Source organism: Papaver somniferum, chromosome 6 (genome assembly GCF_003573695.1).
Source record: "Papaver somniferum cultivar HN1 chromosome 6, ASM357369v1, whole genome shotgun sequence".
NCBI classification, from domain to species: Eukaryota; Viridiplantae; Streptophyta; class Magnoliopsida; order Ranunculales; family Papaveraceae; genus Papaver; species Papaver somniferum.
In genome coordinates, this window is record NC_039363.1 from 11286695 (window position 1) to 11311489 (window position 24795).

Below are 24795 nucleotides of genomic sequence, written 5' to 3' on the forward strand. Positions count from 1 at the left end.
CCTTCTACCTCCCCTTCCACCTATGCCAGCTGTAATGCCACCTCCCCTTCCACCTCTGCCAGCTGAAATGCCACTTCCCCTTCCACCTCTGGCAGCTGTAGTGCCAGTTGTCCTTCCTCTTCCTCTGCCCCTACCAACTGTAGGAGGGTCATACTTTTTAGGACAAGTCCTCTGGTTATGTCCAAATTCACCACAAATTTTACACTGTTTCTTCTGAGCATTTCCACCTCTTGCTTCACCTGCATCTCTTATCCTTTGGAATCTTGGTCTTCCTTTTAACCTCTCAAATGGTGGTGGTCCAACTTTATGAGCTATGTCAGCTTTTGCTGCCCATTTAGATTCATTGTCCAGTGGACCAACCATTCCTGCATAAGTGGCTCTGTACTTATCCACAAAATGATATTCATCAAGCAACCTACAAGATATGAACCAAGAAAAGTTCCAAAGTTAGACATAATAAAAACAAGACAAATATGCAAAAAACACTAACAATAGAAATTGAACAGTCTAAAGAGTGAGATACTTACTCTTTCCAATCTCCATTTTGGTTAAAAAAGAAAGAATTGATAGCATGCTCACAAGGAATTCCCGTGACATCCCAATATCTACAAGAACACTGGTGCTTGGACAATGTCACCACCCAAGAACCTCCCTTATTATCAAGAATTGTCCATACATCTTTACTGGTAGGTACTCTTTGAAAAGCTGGTGCTATTGCCCTATTCAGTTTGTAGATACCTTCTTCTCTTGGGACAACTCCTCCAACTTCATAAGTGTCACCTTGTTCTCTCCTATCAAACATCAACCTAGTAATCATCAAGTGATACTTCTCAAGAAGCTTGCATAAGGGCAAACCTCTTATGTGTAAAATCCAAGCATTAAATGCCTCACAAAAGTTGGAAGTGATGTGTTCACAACTTGAAGAAGTGTCAAAAAATGCTCTTGCCCACTGTGCTGACTGTTCTCTCTCTAGATACTCTCTTGCTTGTGGTCTTACATCTGCCATCTTATCCATGTTGATGTTAAAATCTTCCTCCACATATGACCTGGCTGCATTCCAAGCAAGAGATTCCAAATGCTGCCCTGGGTGATATCTCTTCATATTCTTGTACATATGCCTGAAAAAATACCTATGATGATGGTTCACATCACTAAAGTTTGCTTCAACAGCTGAGATTAGTCCTTTCTCTCTGTCTGATATGAAGGTCAGAGCTCTTGGATGTTCTTTCAAGTATGGAGCAAGAATCCTAAGGAACTCAGTCCAATTTTCTTTATTTTCTTTTCTACAAATAAATATGGCAATTGGAAAGATTCCATTGTTTCCATCTAAGGATACTATAACTAAACAAACACCACCATATTTACCTTTAAGAAAACACCCATCCAAACCTAAAATAGGTCTACAACCTTTCTTGAAACCATCCAAGGAACTCTTATAAGCTATACATAGGTGCTTGAACTTTCCAGCTTCATCTGTTGCACAACTTGCAATACTGCCATCATTCCTCTTCAGAACTTGATTGCAGAATTCAGGACCCATGGCATAACTGTCTTCATAATTACCATAAATTCTCTCCATACACATATGCCAAGCTCTCCAAGCAGTCCAGTAACCAATTTCCACTTTGTGAACCCTCAACACTTCATCTATGAAATCCTGTGGTTTGTACTTAGGATGAGCTTTATAAGTATCCAACATAACTCTGAATACCCACCTACAAAATAATAAACTTAAAGAGTTAGTCAACAATGTACATTATATTAATGTTAATAACTTCAAAAAAAAAAAAAGGAGGAGTGACCAGTCAAGTCAAACCTTGCTTTGGCTAAAGGATGGTGGATTCCATGTTTCCCCTGACATGTATGCTCAAATTCACCTTTCTTGCACCTAAAAGTGACTTTATCCCAAATTCTAGAGCAATAAACATTCCACTTACAATGTGGTGCCTGCTTGCATTTATATTGTTGCTGAATTTGGGTATTCTTCACTTGTTGAATATCAAAATTCTGGAAGATGTTTTGATCTTTAATGTAATCTCTACACTCATCTGCTGAAGCCCATTCTTGCCCAATAAACATCTTGTCCAGAATAGATACATTACTGTTCCAAGTCTTCAACTCTTCCTCTTCATACACTCTTCCTGTCTTTTTCACATAATCTTTCCATTCAGCAGTCTTCTTGATAACACTTGCAATCTGCTCTGTCAAGTCTGCCTCTTTATCATCCTTATCACATTCAGGGACTTCAATCTCTTGTTCTATATCAGACTCACCATCAGAAACATACTTTTCTTCAGGGTTACATTCATCAATGTTGTGGACCACTTTCATGTTGTGGACCACTTTCTCAGTTGCTTGCACCTCATCTGTTTCAACTTGAGTAATTGACTCCACTTGACTCAAATCAACATCAAAATCATACCTCCATGTTACATTTACACCACCACCATTCCCACCTTCATCATTTACACCACAACTCAAATCTACAACTGCATCTGACACAACTGCATTCACACCTTTACTAACTTTTCTTTTACTACCACCTTTACGAACTTTTCTTGAACTGCCACCAACCTTTTCTACATCTTTACTACAACCAACAACATTAGCACCAGGACCACCATCTGCACTTACACTTGCATTCAAGTTCACATTTACTTCTCCCACCTGACTTGTAACTGCTTCAGGTTCATGTCATGTAGTACTAATTGGATTGTCATACTTGTTTAATAATGACAACCAATCTAACTCTTCTTCAACCAAACAATCAGGCCTTTTCACATTTTCACTAGTGTCCCTTTTAGACCTACTTGTACCACCAGATAACCATCTTTAGTGGGGTAAAACTTTGGCAACTCAGACCCATCCATTCTGCATACAGTAAAACACTAAAAGTTAAATTTGTATACATACAAAAAAGCAATCGAAAACAGCAGCATAGCAACAAAACCCTAAAATATAAAATTCGTCGAACACATACAAAATTAGACAAAGTCACCATCAAAAAGACAAACCCACGTTATTTTCCCCTTTTCAAGTATTAAAAAAGTACCAGATTCGAAAAAACCCCAATTTTTTTAAAACCCTAAATTATTCAATCAAAAAAAAAAGATAAAATTAAACAACATAAATATTGAAATCTTACCACTTACCACCTAATAATAGATGGATTAAGGAAGAAATATAACAAAATTATGTAAATTTATACACTTACCACTGAAAAAGATGAAGAACGGTTAAAATACACTTCAATCTCCCCAAAATCTTACAGATCGACTTCCAAATCCACAAGACACCAACAATAACACTTTGATTTGCAGCTTTTTTTCGATCTACAATGATTTCAAGGACAAGTCTCTATAAACCCTAAAACTTTGTGTCTGAGGCGAGAATAAACTGACTGAGTCGATAGATTTTAGGGTTATAAGTGTTAAATTAAGGAGAATTCTCCACCGTTGAGATATATGAAATTTTGAACGTACACGTGTAACGTTAGGACTTAGCATGTCATTGTTACTAAAGTTAATTTTCTTTTAGTAATTTTCTAATTAATTAACAAAGAAGTGGACACGTCAAGGTCAAACCGAGTCCACGCGGGTCAACGTCATTTCCAAGTACCAAACACCAAGATGGACAAATGTTAGACCAAACAACAAAGTTGGTCAAAACTTGAGTACCAAAAACAAAATAACCCTTAATAATAATATAATACTACCTCCGTTCAGGAAAAGTAATACTTTCGATCACATTCCGTGCAACGGAGGGAGTTTTATTTTTCCAAGAAAATGCCTCCAAATGAGGTCATATCCTCTTCGCGCTAGGCGCATCGCTACTTACTCGCTGCTTTCACGCACGCTGAGTTGGGACGGTGATGTGGCCTGGTGATATAGATTATACCGATTCCTCGTGTCAGAGAGAGATAAACAAAAACAAAAAAACTTTTTCCTTCTGCAGGAACCCTATGCGATTGATTCTCTCATTTCTGTGTTCATATCGGTTTCATTTCTCATATTCTACTAATTCAAATCCTTTCAAGACCAGGGCTTGATTAATTTTCAAGTCTAAACATTAATCGAAAAATTGGTTGAAAATTATATCAAAACTGAGACGAAAGATCTAGTAAACGTTCGTCATCTTATTGATGGTTGTTTTGAAGATAACCATCGTCTCATCTCCATTCACTGTAATCATCTTCATAATACTCCATAATCTTCAAATCGATCGACTAATCAAATCATGAAAGCTTGTTATTTGAAGATCTGTGGATTTTGACTGGTCAATTGAAAGGAGGGGAACTTCTACGATCTATTGAATTCTAAAATATAGAGTTTGATTTTGTCAATTTGAATGGTTTTTTATTGTTGTATGTGGTGATAATTTGAATTAAAAGATGCTTGGTGCAGAAGCTTTCATGATCTTTTCTTTTTCAAGTGATTGATGCAATATAGGAGAGCTCATCAGTGATTCCTAAAATATTTCTTACACCTCCAACTAATTGCCTTCTGTCCGAAACAACATGAACTCAAAGCTATTTAACCATAATAATGCTATTTGGCTCCCTCTTTTCCACCTCCCTATTCACCTCCCTCCAATCTCAACGACACATCCAGATTTAGATTCACATTCATGTACTGATAGGGTTCACCATCCCCCAAATGTAGGGTTTATATTGTTGAGAGGTGAATAGGGAGGTGGAAAAGAGGGAGTCAAATAGCACTGCCGTTATAAATTAGTGAAAGAGCCCTAGTTTGTTTTATGAGATATTGGTAATATTGTTTTCTGTCTATTAATTATTTGGTTTTGTTGAGAAAAAAGAAAAAAGAGGTTGAAGAAACTAAATCTAAGAAGAACATGAAGAAAGAACAAGGATGATAAACGCTAAGTTCTGTTTGGTTTCTCTTTCACTGCTCACTACTATTGACTGCAATTGCTAACGTGTAAGAAAATTCATCCCAAACTAGCCACGTCAACTTGTCGCATGAGAACGCATGAAAGTGTCGATCAACAAGAGCGTGGTGTCTAGCATTTTCGAAAAATATTACTCCTTCCGTTCCATTTTAGATGAGTGTTTAGGATTATTTTTTTGTTCCACGTTACTTGATAGTTTTGATATTTTCCCCACAAAACTACCATCAGTACCCTCATATTTTGTCTTGGAATCATAAGTTTATTTTTAAACACACTAATAGCAATTAATGTTTGAAGACTTTTCTCAAGGACATAAATAGAAAATTTTAATATCTCTTACCATTTTTTAATCTTCGTGAAAACTCCAAAAACAACATCTAAAATGGAAGGGAGGGAATATTACTTAATCTATAATGAAAACTACATGGGTTTACAATATTATCTCGCCTCTTTGCATTAAAAATGAAAGTCAAAAATTATTTACAATCAATGAATTTGATGATCTTATATTTTGTGCATTACCTCGGATTCGGAAACTGTCATGGTTTCCTAATTCAGTAAAACTCCTTGTATTAAGAATAAGCTAGAAGGGTCCAGTGTTTCGGATTTTTCGTTTTCCAGATCCTGTTATATGACGAATTGAAGGCATATAAATAGCCTAAGCTGCCCAGGGCTATCAATATCATAAGGCACAAGACATGGAGGTAGAAACGAACACGAGTAGCGGAGAAAACATGGAGGTAGAAGAAGCGACACTGAACATGCATGGTGGTAGTTGTAGAAGCGATACTGTTGTTGGTGAAACTGGCCAAGCTATTTTTAATGCTGGTGGTGGTGGTGATTCTGTTTTATGGGAAATACTAAGCAAGACTTCCCGTGGAATCGCTCATGAAATTCAAGTCTGCATGCAAACATTGGCTACTCTTAATCGAACAAGATCAGCAGTTCATCGATTTATACAATACACGATCGGCAGCACGCCAACGGCTGCATAATTGTGAGAGTACGACCACCACCACCCTCTTTATCTCTCCGGTTGTGATTCTTAGCGGTGTTTCTCGTGACAGATCAATGGAAGATGATGTTAACAGAGAAATCAAGATGATATTGCTCTCTCATAACCATCATGGTGGTCGTGGATCATCATCATGGTGGTGATCTTTAGCACCCGAGAGAAGACTGCATGGATTAGAACTGGAATCAGTGAATGGCTCGAAGAAGTTTTTCTTGACCAAACACGTAGAGGTGTTGAACTGGACATGCTCGACATGAGACATTGTGCAATGAGACATCCGGAAGTTTGCTCAAGTACATTTACTGAGGAAGTGTTTTTCAGAAGTTAAAAGTTTAGTATGGTTTTTCTCAAGTTCGAGAACATAAAGTATTATGTTGTTGACTTTTTTTTCCTCAAAAAATAAAAAATATATTGTTGACAGTGGGATTTGAACCCACGCCCTTTCGGACCAGCGCCTTAAGCTGGCGCCTTAGACCAACTCGGCCATATCAACATTGTTGTTCAAACGCTTTGTTGTTTCAATCTTGTTCCAGACAACCTAATCTACGAGTAATGCAGCAGAAACGAGAGATAAAATTTGTGCATCTTTTAATTCATTTTCTTGAAGAAACTCACAACTGGAGTTGTCTACTAGATGCAGCTCTACTAATGTAACACCACAACAGTGGAAGAGTTGGTGTTGATACAAGTCTGTTTTGCAATTTTCTTTTTGCTTCTTAACTCGTTGGGTAGGTGGAAAGTCACAATGCTGAGATTTGATCACAGGCCAGATTTTAGGTAATAAGTAGGGCTGCACAAAACCGACCCAACCCGCACCCGCCAAAAAATATCCGCACCCGATCCAACCCTCCTAGGCGCGGATCAACTATGGATGACCATATCAGAACCCACCATATGTTGGGTCGGGTGCGGGTAGCAACTTCGGTCACCCGACCCAACCCGCTCACCCGCCTAGAATACCCTAACCCTTAGATTAGATCCCAACCACTAAATCATAGCAGTTCAATGCGTTTATATAATACAAAATTTTAACCTAACCCTAGTCGCTTTTTTTTCTTAGTTTCTATTATCTTCATCTCTTCTCCAGTCTTCTTCACTCCATCTCGGTACCACCTCATATCACCGTAAAGTTACACATACAGAAGCATCCCCAGCCTAATTAAATCTGAATAGAACCTCAACGATTATCGAACGAAGATGAAGAACAATCATCAACAAAGCATCTGAAGAACAGTCACCCAGCTGAGAAGAACAACCACTTAACAAAGATTAAGAGTAATCACCTAACATGAACAAGATAAAGCCCAAGCCACGAGTTATTGATTGATTAATTTTGAGACGAAAAGGGTGAGTAACATTGAAATTAATAGAAGGATTTTCATTTTCCTTTTTGAATAAAGGGTTTTATCGTTTGCTTACGTTTTGATTGTTTTGGTATCATAAATTGAAATTGAAATTTGTAATTTTTGATAAGCATAAGATACAATTTTGTTTTCTTTATGTGCCGTGAATTTGGATTGTGCTCGTATGGGTACTTCTCTAATTGAATTCAAACCCTAGAAAGTGAAGATATTCTGTTGATGGATTTCATATAAGATATGTTAGTTTCAAATCTAGGGACTCATATATATTAATCATGATGTGAGTGGAATATTTCGTTAAGAACATATCTAAAAAAAATATATTTCTGGTTTCACAGTATAAAAATGGTTTTTATAAACCGAAAAGGTGGATGAATCACAGAAATTTTCATCAAGAATAAACAACGGGTATATCCACCACCCACCCGATCCAACCCGCCGTAATGTGGGTCGGTGAAAACCGACCCACTGTAATGTTGGGTCGGTTGCGGGTGACAACTCCTATTACCCTCCATCAGTGGGTTGGGTAGTGGGTGAGGCCAAAACCGACCAAAACCGACCCATGTGTAGCCCTAGTAATAAGACAAATTCTGGCTCGTGGACTATTCAGCATTAGTCCATGGAAAAAAACAGTGAACAATAGGGCTGCACAGATGCTCCATTTCTTGAGCCGTGTCCGCGTCCGACTCGCATCTGATACGGGATGCTCGTGGGACGCTGACACGACGCATGTCCGACTCACCAATTTACGCGTCCTGCGCGCGTTTGGTTTGAACGCATATTTTTTTCATTTAAACTTCTCCCTTTATTTTTAATATCATTAACCAAATGAAGAAATACAAACATTTAGATCAATAATTTAGGTCTTTATTAGGGTTCTGTAATTGGAAATGACATCACGTATATCCTTAGTTGGGCATGTGTGTTCTAAGAATGCATTTTGATTGTGCCATGTGTTTAATAATGACTGATTGTTTGACCTTCAACATGTATAAACAAATGATATCTTTTTTTCTTTTGAAATATATACACATGTAACATCATATTCTAATTTTTAGGATCGAAATACTTGACTTTGCTATATAAATACATGATTATATATGAATAATATATATATAAAATGACTTTTCTGTATAAATAAATGATATCATCTAGTCATTCGAACAAGAATTATCCTACAGAAAAAGAAGTGGTGACAGTTAAGAATATGGAAGACCAGAAATAGATTAGTGTAGCAACATAACAGTTTCTGGTCAAAATCTCTTCTTGATAAACTTTTTCTTTTTCTGTTCGGATAATTTCTTATTCGAATCACTGGAAGCTCTAGAAGGAATTAAGTGACCTTGAACAAGAAAATGGGAACTCGGTAGGAATTTTTATTGTATGCAGCCATTCACCTGCTCAAAGGTTGAAGCAAGTCTCAAATGATAAAACAAAAGTGTAGTGTCTTCAAGTTCCTCCTCGCTTAATGTTTTTGTAGACAAATGGCTAGCCTTAAGCATACTTACTTCTGTTGCTGAAAGGATCGATACCCGTATTCTGATTATTCTGATTGGTTACTTGCACTGGGGTTGTCCACTAGGACATCATTCAAACTTCCTGTGCTGCACTCGGTGGCAACATCTGGAATCGTGCTGCAATGGCCTCGAGATCCTTTGCCTGCACTCCTAATTGGATATTTGAAAGTTCTGGTAAAATCTGCATCATTTATGTCTAGTTGGACGTGTTATTCTTGTTCCTCCATCATCCACACACCCTTCTTCCTCTGAATCACTTCTGCTTCATCAGTTATAGGGTGGGATCTCAGTAAATGGTCCAACGATCCTCCGAGCCTTGAAACGACCTCCTGAAAATTCAGGAAAGTCCAAAAATTTGTTATGTATCCTGTCTCATAAACAGCTGAGCTTACATATTCAAAAACCACTAACCACCACAAAACCTAGAAAAAAGTATTATGTTAGGACATGACCATTAAAGTGAAACATATTCAATTTTAGACCCAAAAGACTGAAAAGGGATATCAAGTGTTATTTGGTGCCGACAAGAGCATACCTTACTAACACCTTCTAATGAAGCAGATGTTGTCAGCATCATACCAGAGGATCCAGTCCGCAAATCATTGACAGGAACCCTTGAAACAAGAACTCAAAATCCTGTAACTTCCACCAAAGTATCATCAACTCCTTTCATTCCAAAATATGGCAAGCCAACGCGGGGTAAGAATATAAGAGTATGAACAAAGTTTAAGTCTTCTTCTCCTTTAAACTCAAATTTTGGTTAACAAGATATGGAGCCGGACCAGCAGGAAGAAGCATGGAGTTGTTTGACCAGCAGGAAGCTGTTGCTGATACTGCTTTTGAGAAATCTGCTTCCCATTAAAGAAAAGGAAGAGATGATATCATATTGGCGTCAGAGTTTATACCGCTCCTTGCTGATGGCATATCTAGTATAATTCTCTCTCAAGGGGAAGCAATTGTGGTGACTGTAGAAAACATTGAAACAGAAAATTTTAATGGGATGACAGAGTATCTTAGAATTGCTTGTCAGGAAATATCTCTCATTGTATGAGCACAAGCAATGTGGGACGAATTTTGTGTAATTTAAAAGGAAATGATCCTTTCGAGAAGTCACAGCATCCAGCACCAGTGGTCTAGTGGTAGAATAGTACCCTGCCACGGTACAGACCCGGGTTCGATTCCCGGCTGGTGCATCTTTCTTTTCTTTTTCCTTGTTATCATTTTGATTCTGATTTTCTCTGCAACTCCCGGGACAATTTTTGATGCAGTTTTTATTTTTTGAGAGAGAGAATCTATCGACAGTGAAGGAAACCCATTACATAATTGTAATTGTATAGTTATTTTGTTATTGTATATCTTCATGTAGGGGTTTCTTGTGGGATTACTTGATGTACTTTGTTGCCACTCAGAATTTATATTTTCTTGGTATACTACAGGTTATCATTAGTAACGCGGACATCGTGAGAGGGATGTTAGTTCTAAAGCCTCAAGTCTTGACAGTACTTGGTGGAAGATTTGGAAGCTGCACGCAAGAAATTAGTAGAAGAAGAAGTAAGTAGGGGGGCTGTGGTGTCTTGTGTAGCATAATGTTTGTGAAGCTAACATAGAATTAGTGATATTCTGCTCTCGCTTACCACATTTACCACCGCTCTGCATCAGGGCCTTGCAGTAGGTGCAGCATAGTTTAGTTTAAAGATTTGGTGGGGGTGCGCCAGGCCTCTGCAGTAGTGCAACGCAGAGGCGACGCATGAGAACCCCAGCAGCAAGCTGCTGTGAAGGGAACTCCCCCGTGAAAAAAATTAATTTAATATCGTGCCAACCGATGGAAGGCATATCAGATATTAAACTGATAAGAACAGATACTACACTTGATCTTAGCCAAAAGGCCGAGAAAGGTATGCTTGATTCCATTGTCGAACTTCTTCTTTTATACTGTCTTGTTTCCATCCCTCTACTATAACTAATATATGTGGGACTAAATCCTAAGTGTTTTCAATGGTACCTAGAGTTTAGTGAAAATTCCTGAACAATTTCGGATTGTGTTGTTATTGTTTTCAAAACCAACTAGTATTTTAACTCAAGGGAAGCTATATAAGCCTCGACCATTTGAGGGACTGGAATTGTGTTGGAGAAAGAGGAAAGACATGGTGATAATTTGGTTAAGAAGTTCCAGGAAGCGGAGTTTTTAATATTGTCAAGAATATCCACGGAGTTAGAAGTTGCTGCTGGTGCTTCCTTGAGAAATGATCCTAATATTGTATTGGCGCCAGAGTCTATAACGCTCGTTGCTGAAGGCATCTCTCTCATGATTCCCTCCTGACAGACAAAACTTGAGATGAGCGTTCCAAACTTCGGAAAAAACCGTATTAATGGGACGGCAGTGTTTCTCAAACGCAAGTCTGACAAATTTAAGCAACAAATGGTCAAGGAAATGGCTAGAAGAATCATAGCTTTTTTCATACAGCCAGAAGGTAGCAGTTTTGATTTTTGCAGTCCTTTCTTAGATCACTGCTGCACTAATAAAAAAGAGCGTTGTGGTGTTGAGCATGTGGAATTTCTGCTGCATGAGTTGGTGAGGATTTCATTTAAATAAACAACTGGAAGATCCACGCTGGAGGTACGTATGTCGTTTAAAACTTCAAACTACCAGTTGTTCTAGAGTTTGTAGATCATTTATACTTTAGCTCTTTTTTCAGCAGAAGCTTATATATCTTTTTGTGTAATTCCAAGCAGGCGACTGATATATTATTCAAATTGCATCAAAACTTTTTGCCAGGGAAGCATAAGGTAGTTAAAGAACTTGGTGCAAAGGTTCCCACCAAACACACTCAGACTAAGTCCGACTTTGCCAACTAAACCGTTAGGTAAATCTGTTTCAGCGACACTCTCATCACACACATTGAAAGATAATATAAGCATACAACATTGGACTTCATCCCCATGATTGCGGGTTTGAACTGCAGTAAAATGCAGAATTCCATCAATATGCACCCCAGGTTTTCGTCCCATGGTTACATCATAACGTATAGCAGGTAATTCTTTCCATGTATTTGTTCCTAAGGTATAGATGCTACTACTTGAAAAATACATTACATTTTCCCAGCGTTCAAACCTGACCAACTTATAGTCCCCAATTTCGGAATCATAGCCAAATCCATACGAGTATGCCTTTCCCCTACTGAGTCTCGCCTCAGGGCTTGATTCCGGGCTCTCCTTGAACGCATCCGGCAGTGTTTGTATTTTCTTGAACTCAGTTGTAGATGGATTCCAGATACAAACATCAGTCTTATTAAGTTCTAAACAAACCAAACCATTACAAGAAGCAATAATTTCAACTGATGGGTTTTGATACTCGAATGGATAATCAACTCCAACAGCTTCATAATCAGACAATAATAAAGAGTCACTTCTACTAGCTATGGAATTGATTGAGCTCTCACCATCAATATTTCTACAAACCAAGAGACTAAACTTATCGTTTTCAATAGAATGATTGAGATGCATTTGAATGAAATTAGGGCTTTGTAATAAACTGCACATGCTTTTGCTAACGCACCTGAATCTTGAGATAGCTTTCACTGGTAATCGTAGGAATATATCCAGTAAGATCTCGTCGGGGGATGGAGACTAAACTTGGCCTTTGTAAGGTTAAGGGGATAAGTTTATCCCGACAAAATATACCGACTGAGATAAAAAGCTGGCCCCACTTGAACCCTTTCTAACCCCAATGCAGAGAAGCGCTGCCGGAACCGCACGATTCACTCTCGGGACACATCGCGGGAGAAAAGCTCGGTCAGTCTATCATCTCCGTAAGTTTATTTCTAGGAGAAGCAAAAGTGCGTTTGAATACCTGAAGTGCAAAAGTTAGAAACAAAGATATTTTGTTTTGGTTTTACCAATTTTCTATCCCCTCTTTTCCTAATTCACATCCGATCTTACAAACCAGATTCTATTTTCCCTTTTTTCTTTAAAATTGGGTAAACAATTCTCACTCCTCATAGTTAGCCACCAAATTAATAAGGTTGGAAATTAGTTGTCAAATCACCATTTAAAAATTGAATTACGATTTTATTTTTAATTCGTTACATAATACAATAGCTTGGACAGAAAAATAATCAGTTTTTTTTAAAGGAAACAGATACTAATTTATATTAATATTCAAAAGAGTCGAGGTGTTGCATAATACAATTAGGTGGTTGATCATGAACCCACCATCTGTTTAAAACGTTTGAAATTGCAAATTGAACTAAGTCATGAGCAATAGAATTGGCGTCTCTAGGAACAACCATAAAACTAATGTCGGTGAAGTCTTTGACGCAATCTTGAATTGAAAGAACAGTGGAATGAATGCTCCAAGGAATGTCGTTCATGTTCCCTGTTATAGCTTTAGGAATGTCCTCAGCATCTTGAATTGAAACTAATGTCGGTGAAGTCTTTAAATAAACAACTGGAAGATCCACGCTGGAGGTACGTATGTCGTTTAAAACTTCAAACTACTTGGTCTGGAGGTATGTATGTCGTTTATGATTTTTGCCAAAAAAGGAAAGACTGGAGGTATGTATGTCGTTTATGATTTTTGCCAAAAAGGAAAAGAAAAAGAACAAAAAGTTGGTTTCGCATGACTGCCGGCACATGCAAAGCCAGATCACTCGGCATCCCCGCAAGGAGAGAACTACGCAGTGAAACTACAGATCCTGTACACTTCACCCGATGCCATTCATACTGAGCCCCTGGAATATAAATCGAAGGCAAATGAGTAATGTGCTCGATGGACTAAACTACAATGAAATACCAATGAATCTTCCGTCTGTTTAATAAGTGAAATTTTGGAGTCCTAAAATGATTCTCAAATTATGAATGGGATTTTTATTATGCTTTCTCGCTTTCATACACATGATCGACTGGATGGGAATTCGTTCTACATCAGTCAGTGTGTTTTTCTTTTATTTTTGAGTCATCTTATCAGTTCTTAAACTGCTCTATCAACTTCCCTGTTAAGGTATGGAAGCTTTACTGGAGATTTAAGGAACAAATCTGTTCTGGAGGTAACAATGCTTGAGCAGCAGCTGATAATTGTTGCTATCGCACGCTGATAGTAGCTTGTGGGTGAATGATGTAATAATAAGATTAACATTACTGATACGGCATTGATATCATGCTAGAATATCAAGGAGGATTTCTCAAATTTTAGAAATAAGTCCGCAACTCTATTTAAGCTCACATAATCATGTGGTGCCTAATGTTCTGAACAATGTATCCAATACTTCCATATTCCGTGTCAGTTGCAGAACAAAAGCCTTTGCAGATTAATCAAGATACTACTTGATGAAACAACTCATAAGTGGCGCATACCTCTTTAATCTGCTCAATGATAGCCTTCTCCACGCGCTGAAGTTCTAATAGCCTTGACAGACAGACATACACGCACGTCAGTGGCAAGGAACATGCCAACCGGAAAGAGCAAACAATGAGGTTTTTGCTCATATAATTGCTGAATATGAGAGAATCAGAGAAATAAGACAAGACGGGAATTTATTTTTCAAGCTATTTAATTGTGGTAACTTTGTTTTTTGATAACAAAAAAAACAAGGCTAACAAAAGAAGGCATTAGTCTTTATGGAAATTCCACAGATGCCATGTGTCCTGTGACAGCTCACTGACTAACTGTTTTTAACAGTCGGTCATTATTAGCTGTCGAGTCCTGTATTGATACTATAAGTATCCTGTCCCTTCTTCTTTATTTGCTTTAATCTGCTTTTCTTGTAAAAACAACTTATCAAGATTCAATATTATACTTTCTGTTTCTACAACATAAATCGGTTCTTCATAACTCAGTTTTAGATCTTAAGAGATCTTTCAACGTGTAACCGAGTAAGGCTTTAAATTTTGATATACTGCTTCTTAGCAAAGTGGATTCAGTGTTCATTTTACGTGGTACGGGCAAACCTGTGCAGCTACTCCGCTTTTTTATGACACCGGTATACTTCTCTTTCCGACGAACCCATACTTTTTTATGACAACCAGAAGGTTGTTTGGGTTTTGCACTTCTCTTCTTTTCATTATATGAATTGGTTATTGTGAACTCTGATTTTAGCACTGCAGTCTTTGCGCCCACAAAATAAAAAAGGAGCGTGCAGTGTTGAGCATGTGCAATTTCTGCTGAATGAGTTGGTGAGGTTATCCTGTAATGCTGGAGATATGTTGTCTAATGCTAGAGTCTATCATTTGTACTTGAGCTTTTTCTCAGATGCTTATATAATTTTTATGTAATTCCAAGAAGGCGGCTGATATATTATTTAGGTTTGTTTGATGTGAATGCAGTTGGTTAGGTTTTGTATTAAAACTACTTATGTATTTGGAGATGGTTCGAGATGTGAATGACTGGCATGTCGAGAAATGACAATGAATTTGACTATTTACCAGCTAGCTCCTTCAATTGTTTACTGCAGTGCCTAAATGATGTGAAGTTTTGTGCGCATATATACTGGCTGCTAGGCTTCATAGTCATAGCAGCACTAAAACAATTCAGCGACATAAATAAGATTCCCTCTTACAAACTATCAAGTCATGAGATATGAAACCAAAAGAAAAAGACTTCAGATGATAATCATCACATGGTAATTAGGGAATCCAGGAAATGCTGGATTTGGGCATTTGGCATTATTAGCCCGGACTACATACTTCTATTTCAGGTGGTATTGGGGTGGCAAACCATATTGTTGAAGTGATGGCATTGATTGTGAATGGGTTGTTAGCTTATAAAGGTGTGAATCGTGTGATAAAATCATAATCCATTCAAAATTTCCACAAATTTCTAAACTAAACGATGACATTGCTTGATGCTGGTGATAAAATGCTGCTAGGGCCAGGGTCTCCTTGAATAAGCAAAGGATGCAAGGTTTAGCTTAGTGAAATTGGCAGGGGCCGCGGACGCGGACGCGTTCCCCCTCGTGAACAAATTATGACGTAGAATCTCCCTCTATGGGGAGATCTTAGGCGAGCACCCTTCCCAAATGTGCAGTGGAGATCAGTAACCTAGGCCATGGACCTTCATGATCATCCATAGACCCCGTCCAGGTCTACATTCCCATGCCTCACCCATTTGTAGTTCTCTTTGCTCGTCTCTTGTATGGACACAAGCAGTGTGGGACAAATATAATCTATTTGGGTGTGTTTCATTTGTGCAAATTTTGAATGTGTGACTAATCATCGTTCACTTCAACTGAGATTTATAGTTACTACTTACTAGTTCATCATGTTTTTTTTGTTTCCAACCACTCTGCTTACTTCTCCTTGTGCTTTCTTCATCATCTTTGGATTCTTTATTAGTTCTGAGTGACAGAGTCCATACCATGACCATCGCAGAGCTATCGTTGCAAAAACTTCCATGAGGTATATAGCTAGAACCTAAAAAGAGACTCGACAAGAATATCATAAGACTTTGATTCTCCTTTACTTTGTTTGTTCTGGCAAATCAACTAGCTTTCTTTGTACCATGAACTATGAAGGTTCAATGTAATTTTGTAGGTTGGTTTTCTATCCACCTATGAATGAAATTTATTTGAATGTTGGGGAATGATACATCATCCGGCACCAGTGGTCTAGTGGTAGAATAATACCCTGCCACGGTACAGACCCGGGTTCGATTCCCGGCTGGTGCATTTTTATTTTTTGATTCAGATTCCTCCGCAGCTCATATTTGTGGAGCTAACAAGTGGTGATTGAATTAGCAAACAACGTATTTACCGTCTTATAAATAATAACCAATGGATTGCATTGCGACCAAGAACAGATCCCAAATATGTCCCAAAACACAATTTTTTGTACTTCTCGTTGCCAATTACGTTACTTGGCGATTAAGAGTTTGATGGATATTTCTCACTCGCAGGTGTTTAAATGGACCAAGGGTACTGGAAGGCTCAGCTCCTTGAGCACAAAGCTACATTGAAGCAGCTTTTGAGAATTTCTGGCTTGCTGTTCGTCCAGCATATATATGCTTACACATTTTCACCAGCCTGCACCTGAACCTAGTGTAACATAAGTTTCGTTTTAAGTTTGTGAAGCGTAATGTTTGTGAAGCTAACTATTGGTGATTGAATTAGCAAACAACATGTTCCACTCTTGGTTTATGCATTGCGGGAGGCTAAGAACAAATCCCAAATATGGACGAAAACACACTTTTTGCTGTACTTCTTGCTGCAGTTACATATTATTAAGATTTTGATGGATATTTCATTCTCGAAAGTGTACCAAAGAGCACAGCTCCTTGCACAAAAGTTACATTTTAAGCAGCTTTTGAGAATTTCTGGCTTGTTGTGAGTTATCCAAACAGCATAGATGCTTACCAGACTGCACCTGAACCTAGTGCTATATAAGTTTAGTTTATAGATTTGGTGGGGGTGCGCCAGGCCTTTGCAGTAGTGCAACGCAGAGGCGACGCATGAAAAAAATTTGATGCGTCGATGGAAGGCATATCAGATATTAAACTGATAAGAACAGATACTACACTTGATTTATCCAAAAGGCCGAGAAAGGTATGCTTGTTTTCTTCTTGAACTCCCGAATTTATACTGTGTCGTTTCCATTCCTCTGCTGCAACCAATCGTGTGGGACTAAAGTTTAAGTTCATTGCCTTCGGTAAGATGAGTTTTACAGTTTTACTTGGGAGTTGGGACATATTTGAACTGAGATGAGTCCATGGGCATGGGATGAGACTAGAACAACTTGAGAGTTTCATGTGCCTCCTCAGAAGCAAATCAGATTCGACGATAGCCAGTGTTCAGGTGGCAGATGCTCAGTTTGAGCTATCAGCCATGTTCTCATATATTCTGCTTTTAGAATTCTTGGACTTGGCAAAATAAAGAAAATTGAGCGGAACATTTACTAGCAAATCAATCCATAATTCCATATTGATGGCAAAACGAAAAAATAGCTACTGTGTCAGGTTCCAAAGATCACCAGTTCTAACATTTGTGCAATTGTTGTAAACAAATCGCAAGAATTTAAAAATGGATGGCCAAATGCCCAAAACAATGAGCAACACACTAACTTAGACTAAATGCCCTTGAGGATTTCAGTATTTAGAAGAAGTTTTTTTCAGAAACCAAGTAGGACTCCAAGTAAATCTAAGGGCTTTATAAACATCAGAATCAAACTATGAGTGCAACAGCCAGCTGGTTCGAGATGGGATAATGTGAGTGATTCTGTATTTTAGTAATTGACCTATTTACCAGCTCCTTGATTCTTAGAAACCAGTGCCTAAAAAAAAAAAAACTGAAAAAACCACAGATGATCGAGGTCTTGTTGGATAATGGCAACGCAATGGCGACGTGTGAGAACCCCAGATGGGAACTCCCCATGAAAAAAATTAATTTAATATCGTTGTAGGGGAGAAATGTCGCACAAGATAAAGAGGAAACTTCGCTCTAATCAAACAATCTTAAGCACGAAGATACAACATTACCGGGAAGTAAGGCTAAGAATGATCACGCGATATTAGAGGAAAAGCGCGAAGAATAGTTACACGATAAACAACGCGGATACTAACTCCATCAGAAGAAGCGCGAAGGACTAATCAGCAGCGCGATAAATAGAGACAGCTTCTAAAAGTTGGACGAATAAGACAAACTGAAACAGGAATCAGTCAACTATGATCTTGCACATGAACCATGGTTGTATTCTATTGATCTATTTGCCTATATAAGGATTGAAAAATAATATAGTGAGAGATAGATCAGTGGAGATAGATAAGATAAGGAAGTTATCAGAGAAATAAATAAGTCAGTAGAACTCAACCCTTCATCCTTGTATTTCTCCATTATCGTGTACAGTCTCAAATTGAATCCACTATAAGAACAATATACATTTGATGTAAGGTGTTTGAGAAGATCATATTAGTGTCAAAGTGGTGAATACTATCATTAATGTTTGAGTTGATCAATATGACTTAAGCTTTGTGTTATTATTACAAAGGGTGAAGTTGTGGAATTTTACACAACTACATTTTGGCGCTAGAAACACAAAGGATTTATCCTCACTTGCTAGTCGATAATTTGGAATTATTGCCTGTAAAATCTCCTTTATCATCTTCGTCCCTTCCTTTTCCTGTCCATCATGAAATCTCAATAAAATCCACCTTCGTTTTAAATTTGCGATCCTTGAATAATTATTCTTTGGGATATACATGTTAACCTTTGAACCAGCACGGAAGACACACCTGTACTAAATCATAGATCCAAAATCTTGAATCATACAATTCGGGATTTAGTATAAAGAAATATATCAGAACTACACAATTACGGTAAGGCAATACCAAATACTGATCATGGCAAGAGCACCAAGAAGGGTGAAATGCTCAACAACTATTCTGAGAGATAGGAAAAAGGCGGAAAAGAGAGGACTAAAATTTCATGTCGGTAAAACTTCTATAGCAGGAAAAAGGCGTAATCCCGTAATCCCGTATGGCGATCGGAAGCTAACACTAATAAAAGCATTTACGAAGAAGAAGAGCGAGGAAGAAGGAACCCGAGAGAACCGGAAATTACAAAGATTTTGTAGAGAGGATATCGAAGAAAGAAATCTGCAAAGATCCCTAGAGCAAAGCATACTGAAAAAGCGGGGGTCTAACAACCACACCCAATATTTCACTTAGCAATATGTATGGACTAACTCCAATATATTTTCAAGAGAATCAACTAGACAGTCAGACTCAATCTTACGAAAAGTATATCAAAGAGTTATATCTCAATCTCTCAATTCAATCCGCAATCAAACAAATAATAATTTGCGAGCCCGATTGAATATAAGAGAGATAACTTGAACGGTACCAAAGACCAATGTTCAAGGATCAATCAATTTCAATCAACAACCAAATGTTGGATTTACCAATCGATCGATTCAACGCACAACCTGTGATATTTCAATTATATAACAAAACCCCGGGACTAAGGATGCACACGGTACGGTTCGGCTCGATTCTTGCCGAGGCCGAGTACCTGTACCTCCTTAGTCTCGGTTCTTAGTTTTTGGATCAGTACTTGTACCTTGTTCCTTGGTTCTGCTACCATTCGGGACAAGTACGGTTCCAGGGACGGTTCCGGTACCAGTCGGTACTTGTTCTACCCACAATATTTGTAACCATAACCTACTGGATGTCAGGGCTAAAGCATGCGCCAATAAACTTCTTTTGTATACTGTTTGTTCTTCTTTACAGTGTTTTGGTTTCCCAAGGCCTCGGTTTGGCTATTGGTGCACTTGCAATGGACCTAAAATCTGCAACAACACTTGGAGGAGTTCTTATGTTGGCGTTTCTTCTAGCAGGTGGATACTATGTACAGTACAACATGTATCCAAGTTCATTGCTTGGATCAAGTATGTATCACTTAGTAATCACCAATTCAATCTCTTGTTTGGTTCTCAATACGCAGAGAATGATACTTATCCATGTGGACCGAATGTGAGTTGCAGAGTGGGTACCTTCCCAATGATTCAGATGGTTGGCCTTGACGGTCAATTGAGCTCTGTCATAGCAATGCTTGTCATGCTGGTTCTCTATAGACTTATCGCATATCTGGCTGAGGGTTGGTGTGACAAAGTGAAAGACAAGTTAACTTTGTTTCAGATCACGCACTAAAATCGCCCTAAGGATATATACGTGTTACATAGTCCCCCTGATTAAATGACTATAACTTAGCCTCGTGTTTTTGTTTATTTTTATAATCTATTTGAAAGATGAAGAAATGGTAGTTTTATTCGGTACAAACGGGACGGTAGGATCGTGTATCTGTATCCCTAGAGGTCGTTTATTAGTTTTTGAACCGGTACTTGTACCCGCTTCCTCGGTTCGGTATAAAACCAGGTACGGTTCAACTGGTTCCGGCACGGTCCGGTTTTTTGGCTCGGTTCTGATAAGCACGAAAGTGCGACGCATTTTAACCCATAAATACATTCGCGAGGACTCATTATTTATCTAATAAATTTGTTTTAGTTGTTTTTGGAAGAATAATCCCTTGTGGAGAATTCGCTCGAAAAAATGTTATTTGCACCCCGAAGGACACGTGTTATTCGGACTCCCAGCTTTGGTTAAGGGACACCTCAATTACTAAGGGGAATCTCAACGGATAAGGGGCACCATATACCTTTTCTACTAAGATTAACATTATTGATACTACATTGATATCATGCGGGAATATCAAGGAGGATTAATCAAATTTTAGAAATAAGTCCAGAACTCTATCTAAGCTCACGTGTGCCTATGTTCTGAATAATGTATTCAATACTTTCATAATCCATGTCAGTTGCAGAAAAAAAGTCTTTGCAGATACTGGATGAAACAACTCCATCAGTGGCTGCTCAATGATAGCCAACCACTCTGCTTACTTCTCCTTGTGCTTTCTTCATCATCTTTGGATTCTTTATCAGTTCTGAGTGACAGAGTCCATACCATGACCATCGCAGAGCTATCGTTGCAAAAACTTCCATGAGGTATATAGCTAGAACCTAAAAAGAGACTCGACAAAAATATCATAAGACTTTGATTCTCCTTTACTTTTTTGTTCTGGCAAATCAAGTAGCTTTCTTTGTACCATGAACTATGAAGGTTCAATGTAATTTTGTAGGTTGGTTTTCTATCCACCTATGAATGAAATTTATTTTGAATGTTGAGTAATGATACATCATCCGGCACCAGTGGTCTAGTGGTAGAATAGTACCCTGCCACGGTACAGACCCGGGTTCGATTCCGGCTGGTGCATTTTTTTTTTTGATTCAGATTCCTCCGCATCTCATATTTGTGGAGCTAACAAGTGGTGATTTAATTAGCAAACAACGTATTTACCGTCTTATAAATAATAACCAAGTGGATTGCATTGCGACCAAGAACAGATCCCAAATATGTCCCAAAACACACTTTTTGCTGTACTTCTCGTTGCCAATTACGTTACTTGGCGATTAAGAGTTTGATGGATATTTATCACTCGCAGGTGTTCAAATGGACCAAGGGTACTGGAAGGCTCAGCTCCTTGAGCACAAAGCTACATTGAAGCAGCTTTTGAGAATTTCTGGCTTGCTGTTCGTCCAGCATATATATGCTTACACATTTTCACCAGCCTGCACCTGAACCTAGTGTAACATAAGTTTCGTTTTAAGTTTTGTGAAGCGTAATGTTTGTGAAGCTAACTATTGGTGATTGAATTAGCAAACAACATGTTCCACTCTTGGTTTATGCATTGCGGGAGGCCAAGAACAAATCCCAAATATGGACGAAAACACACTTTTTGCTGTACTTCTTGCTGCCAGTTACATTATTTGGCGATTAAGATTTTGATGGATATTTCATTCTCGAAAGTGTACCAAAGAACACAGCTCCTTGCACAAAAGTTACATTTTAAGCAGCTTTGAGAATTTCTGGCTTGTTGTGAGTTATCCAAACAGCATAGATGCTTACCAGACTGCACCTGAACCTAGTGCTATATAAGTTTAGTTTATAGATTTGGTGGGGGCGCCAGGCCTTTGCATTAGTGCAACGCAGAGGCGACGCATGAAAAAAATTTGATGCGTCGATGGAAGGCATATCAGATATTAAACTGATAAGAACAGATACTACACTTGATCTTATCCAAAAGGCCGAGAAAGTATGCTTGTTTTCTTCTCTCCCAATTTATGTGTCGTTTCCATTCCTCTGCTGCAACCAATCCGTGTGGGACTAAAGTTTAAGTTCATTGCCTTCGGTAAGATGAGTTTTACAGTTTTACTTGGGAGTTGGGACATATTTGAACTGAGATGAGTCCATGGGCATGGGATGAGACTAGAACAACTTGAGAGTTTCATGTGCCTCCTCAGAAGCAAATCAGATTCGACGATAGCCAGTGTTCAGGTGGCAGATGCTCAGTTTGAGCTATCAGCCATGTTCTCATATATTCTGCTTTTAGAATTCTTGGACTTGGCAAAATAAAGAAAATTGAGCGGAACATTTATAGCAAATCAATCCATAATTCCATATTGATGGCAAAACGAAAAAAAGCTACTGCTGTCAGGTTCCAAAGATCACCAGTTCTAACATTTGTGCAATTGTTGTAAACAAATCGCAAGAATTTAAAAATGGATGGCCAAATGCCCAAAACAATGAGCAACACACTAACTTAGACTAAATGCCCTTGAGGATTTCAGTATTTAGAAGAAGTTGTTTTTCAGAAACCAAGTAGGACTCCAAGTAAATCTAAGGGCTTTATAAACATCAGAATCAAACTATGAGTGCAACAGCCAGCTGGTTCGAGATGGGATAATGTGAGTGATTCTGTATTTTAGGAATTGACCTATTTACCAGCTCCTTTGATTCTTTAAGAAGACTGCAGTGCCTGAATGATGCGAGGTCTTGTATGGATATAATGGAAACTAGCTTTTGATACAATGGAAGAGGAGCTTGGTTTACACATAACTCTGGAGCATATTGCCCTGGTATGGGCAGCAGTGCTGGAAGCTTGAATAAACAGATCAGCTGGTAGAATAAAGCACATGAGATTTCCCTGGAAACACAAAGTTTTAAATTCAACACTGTTGGGTTCCTCTCATAGAAAGAGAAACCCTCCAAAAATAGGCGTATGCCGCTTGTAAATGGCAAGCATGCGGTATTCTTTAGTAAAAGGCGAAAGAATGGTTCACTTTGTGCTTACTGCACGCTCGGCTGCGTGAATCATTGGCTCGTGCTAACTACCAAGCGATTTGAGTGGAGTTTTGTTTCCTATTCGGATTCTTTTGTCACTTGAAACTTGAAACTTAAAGAAAACCCAAGGATCAATATGGGCTTCAAAGCTTCTAAATTCTTATCCTTTTTTCCCAATGGGAGAAAGGTAAAGGTTGGTTGCCTAATGGTGCAGCATAGAAACAATTCGCATTTACAAAATATCAATTCAGCACTAGAAACAGATGCATATTGCAGCTGAAAATTTGAATTCAAAGCACTTCTGCATATTGCAGCTGAAAATTTGAACTCAAAGCACTTCTATATTAGCTGAAAAACTGCTGAAGATTTTGCAGGAGTAGAGCTTGTGGCCGTTCAACGTAAAACTTGACGTTCCATCCCGAATAGTCCATTCGCATCTCCCAAATGTCAAAATGTGGAATGTCATCCTTGAGCATCTCCATGAGATGCATATGTCCCCTGCACTCACTAAAGTAAACAATATGCTTACTATAATCTCCTTCAGAATACTATTGCCTTGGCATTGCAACTGTCTTCATTTCTTCACAATCAATATCAAAATAATGAAGAGATTCCGTCAGCTGGTTTGTCCAGTGCACTGAAGCATTCCAATACACACAAAAGACCGATAATATACCAGGTGCGGAAAAAGGAAAGGGATCTCCTGCATCTCTCCAAGAGTCTGTCTTGTAAGAGTAGATTTCAATATGGAACACATCTTTGCTGATATCTGCACTCCATGCACCCACAACCTGATAGTTGCTTGATTTTGCAGGATCAAAAGCTATAGTGACACCTAGCTTGTCTTTTTTTTTTTAATGGATGACAGGATCTATTCTGAATGGGGGTGAAGGAAGAGTTTTGCAACGCTTCATGGAAGGATTGTATATGACATAATAAGTTGTGTGATAGCCTGTAGATTCATCTCGAACTTGAAAAAGAATAAGACCATTGCAAGAATGCTCTAATTTAACAGCAACTGGATTAGTGAAGGGAAAGAAATCAATACCATTGCGTTCATCCATGACCAAAGTTTCAAATTCCAGTTCTCTCCTGTTTATCGATCTTTTCTTCATATAGAGTGCAGGCATTGAAGAACGACAGCTCTGAAGATTATAGTTTCTTTCAAAGTACGGATCAGATATCAGAGACAGCCATTGTTGTGATATGATTTTAAATGCACACAAAGATTTCACTGGTAAAAAATATAGAATGTTTACTAAAAGATCATTGATGTGGCCTATAGTTGATGCTGATGATTTTATGGTTTCGTTACACAATTTCTTTGTGGAAACG

The 24795-nt window shown here is 38.3% G+C and overlaps 7 non-coding genes and 2 pseudogenes across 7 annotated transcripts; 3 read left to right on the plus strand and 6 right to left on the minus strand.

Annotated features, from left to right (window-relative positions):
* Positions 1–6335: 6335 nt before the first annotated feature.
* TRNAL-AAG lies at positions 6336–6416 on the minus strand. Its single transcript has one exon. It is a non-coding gene; the product is annotated as a tRNA-Leu (tRNA).
* A 3507-nt stretch (positions 6417–9923) lies between these two features.
* On the plus strand, positions 9924–9994 carry TRNAG-GCC. The gene has a single exon. It is a non-coding gene; the product is annotated as a tRNA-Gly (tRNA).
* Positions 9995–10502: 508 nt separating this feature from the next.
* Positions 10503–10700, minus strand: LOC113292266. The gene has a single exon (XR_003331751.1). It is a non-coding gene; the product is annotated as a U2 spliceosomal RNA (small nuclear RNA).
* A 5018-nt stretch (positions 10701–15718) lies between these two features.
* LOC113292188 lies at positions 15719–15886 on the minus strand. The gene has a single exon (XR_003331711.1). It is a non-coding gene; the product is annotated as a U1 spliceosomal RNA (small nuclear RNA).
* Positions 15887–16391: 505 nt separating this feature from the next.
* On the plus strand, positions 16392–16462 carry TRNAG-GCC. The gene has a single exon. It is a non-coding gene; the product is annotated as a tRNA-Gly (tRNA).
* A 733-nt stretch (positions 16463–17195) lies between these two features.
* Positions 17196–17339, minus strand: LOC113291948 (annotated as a pseudogene).
* A 4143-nt stretch (positions 17340–21482) lies between these two features.
* Positions 21483–21552, plus strand: TRNAG-GCC. Its single transcript has one exon. It is a non-coding gene; the product is annotated as a tRNA-Gly (tRNA).
* A 740-nt stretch (positions 21553–22292) lies between these two features.
* Positions 22293–22436, minus strand: LOC113292319 (annotated as a pseudogene).
* A 923-nt stretch (positions 22437–23359) lies between these two features.
* Positions 23360–23479, minus strand: LOC113291984. Its single transcript, XR_003331678.1, has one exon. It is a non-coding gene; the product is annotated as a U5 spliceosomal RNA (small nuclear RNA).
* Between the last annotated feature and the right edge of the window lie 1316 nt (positions 23480–24795).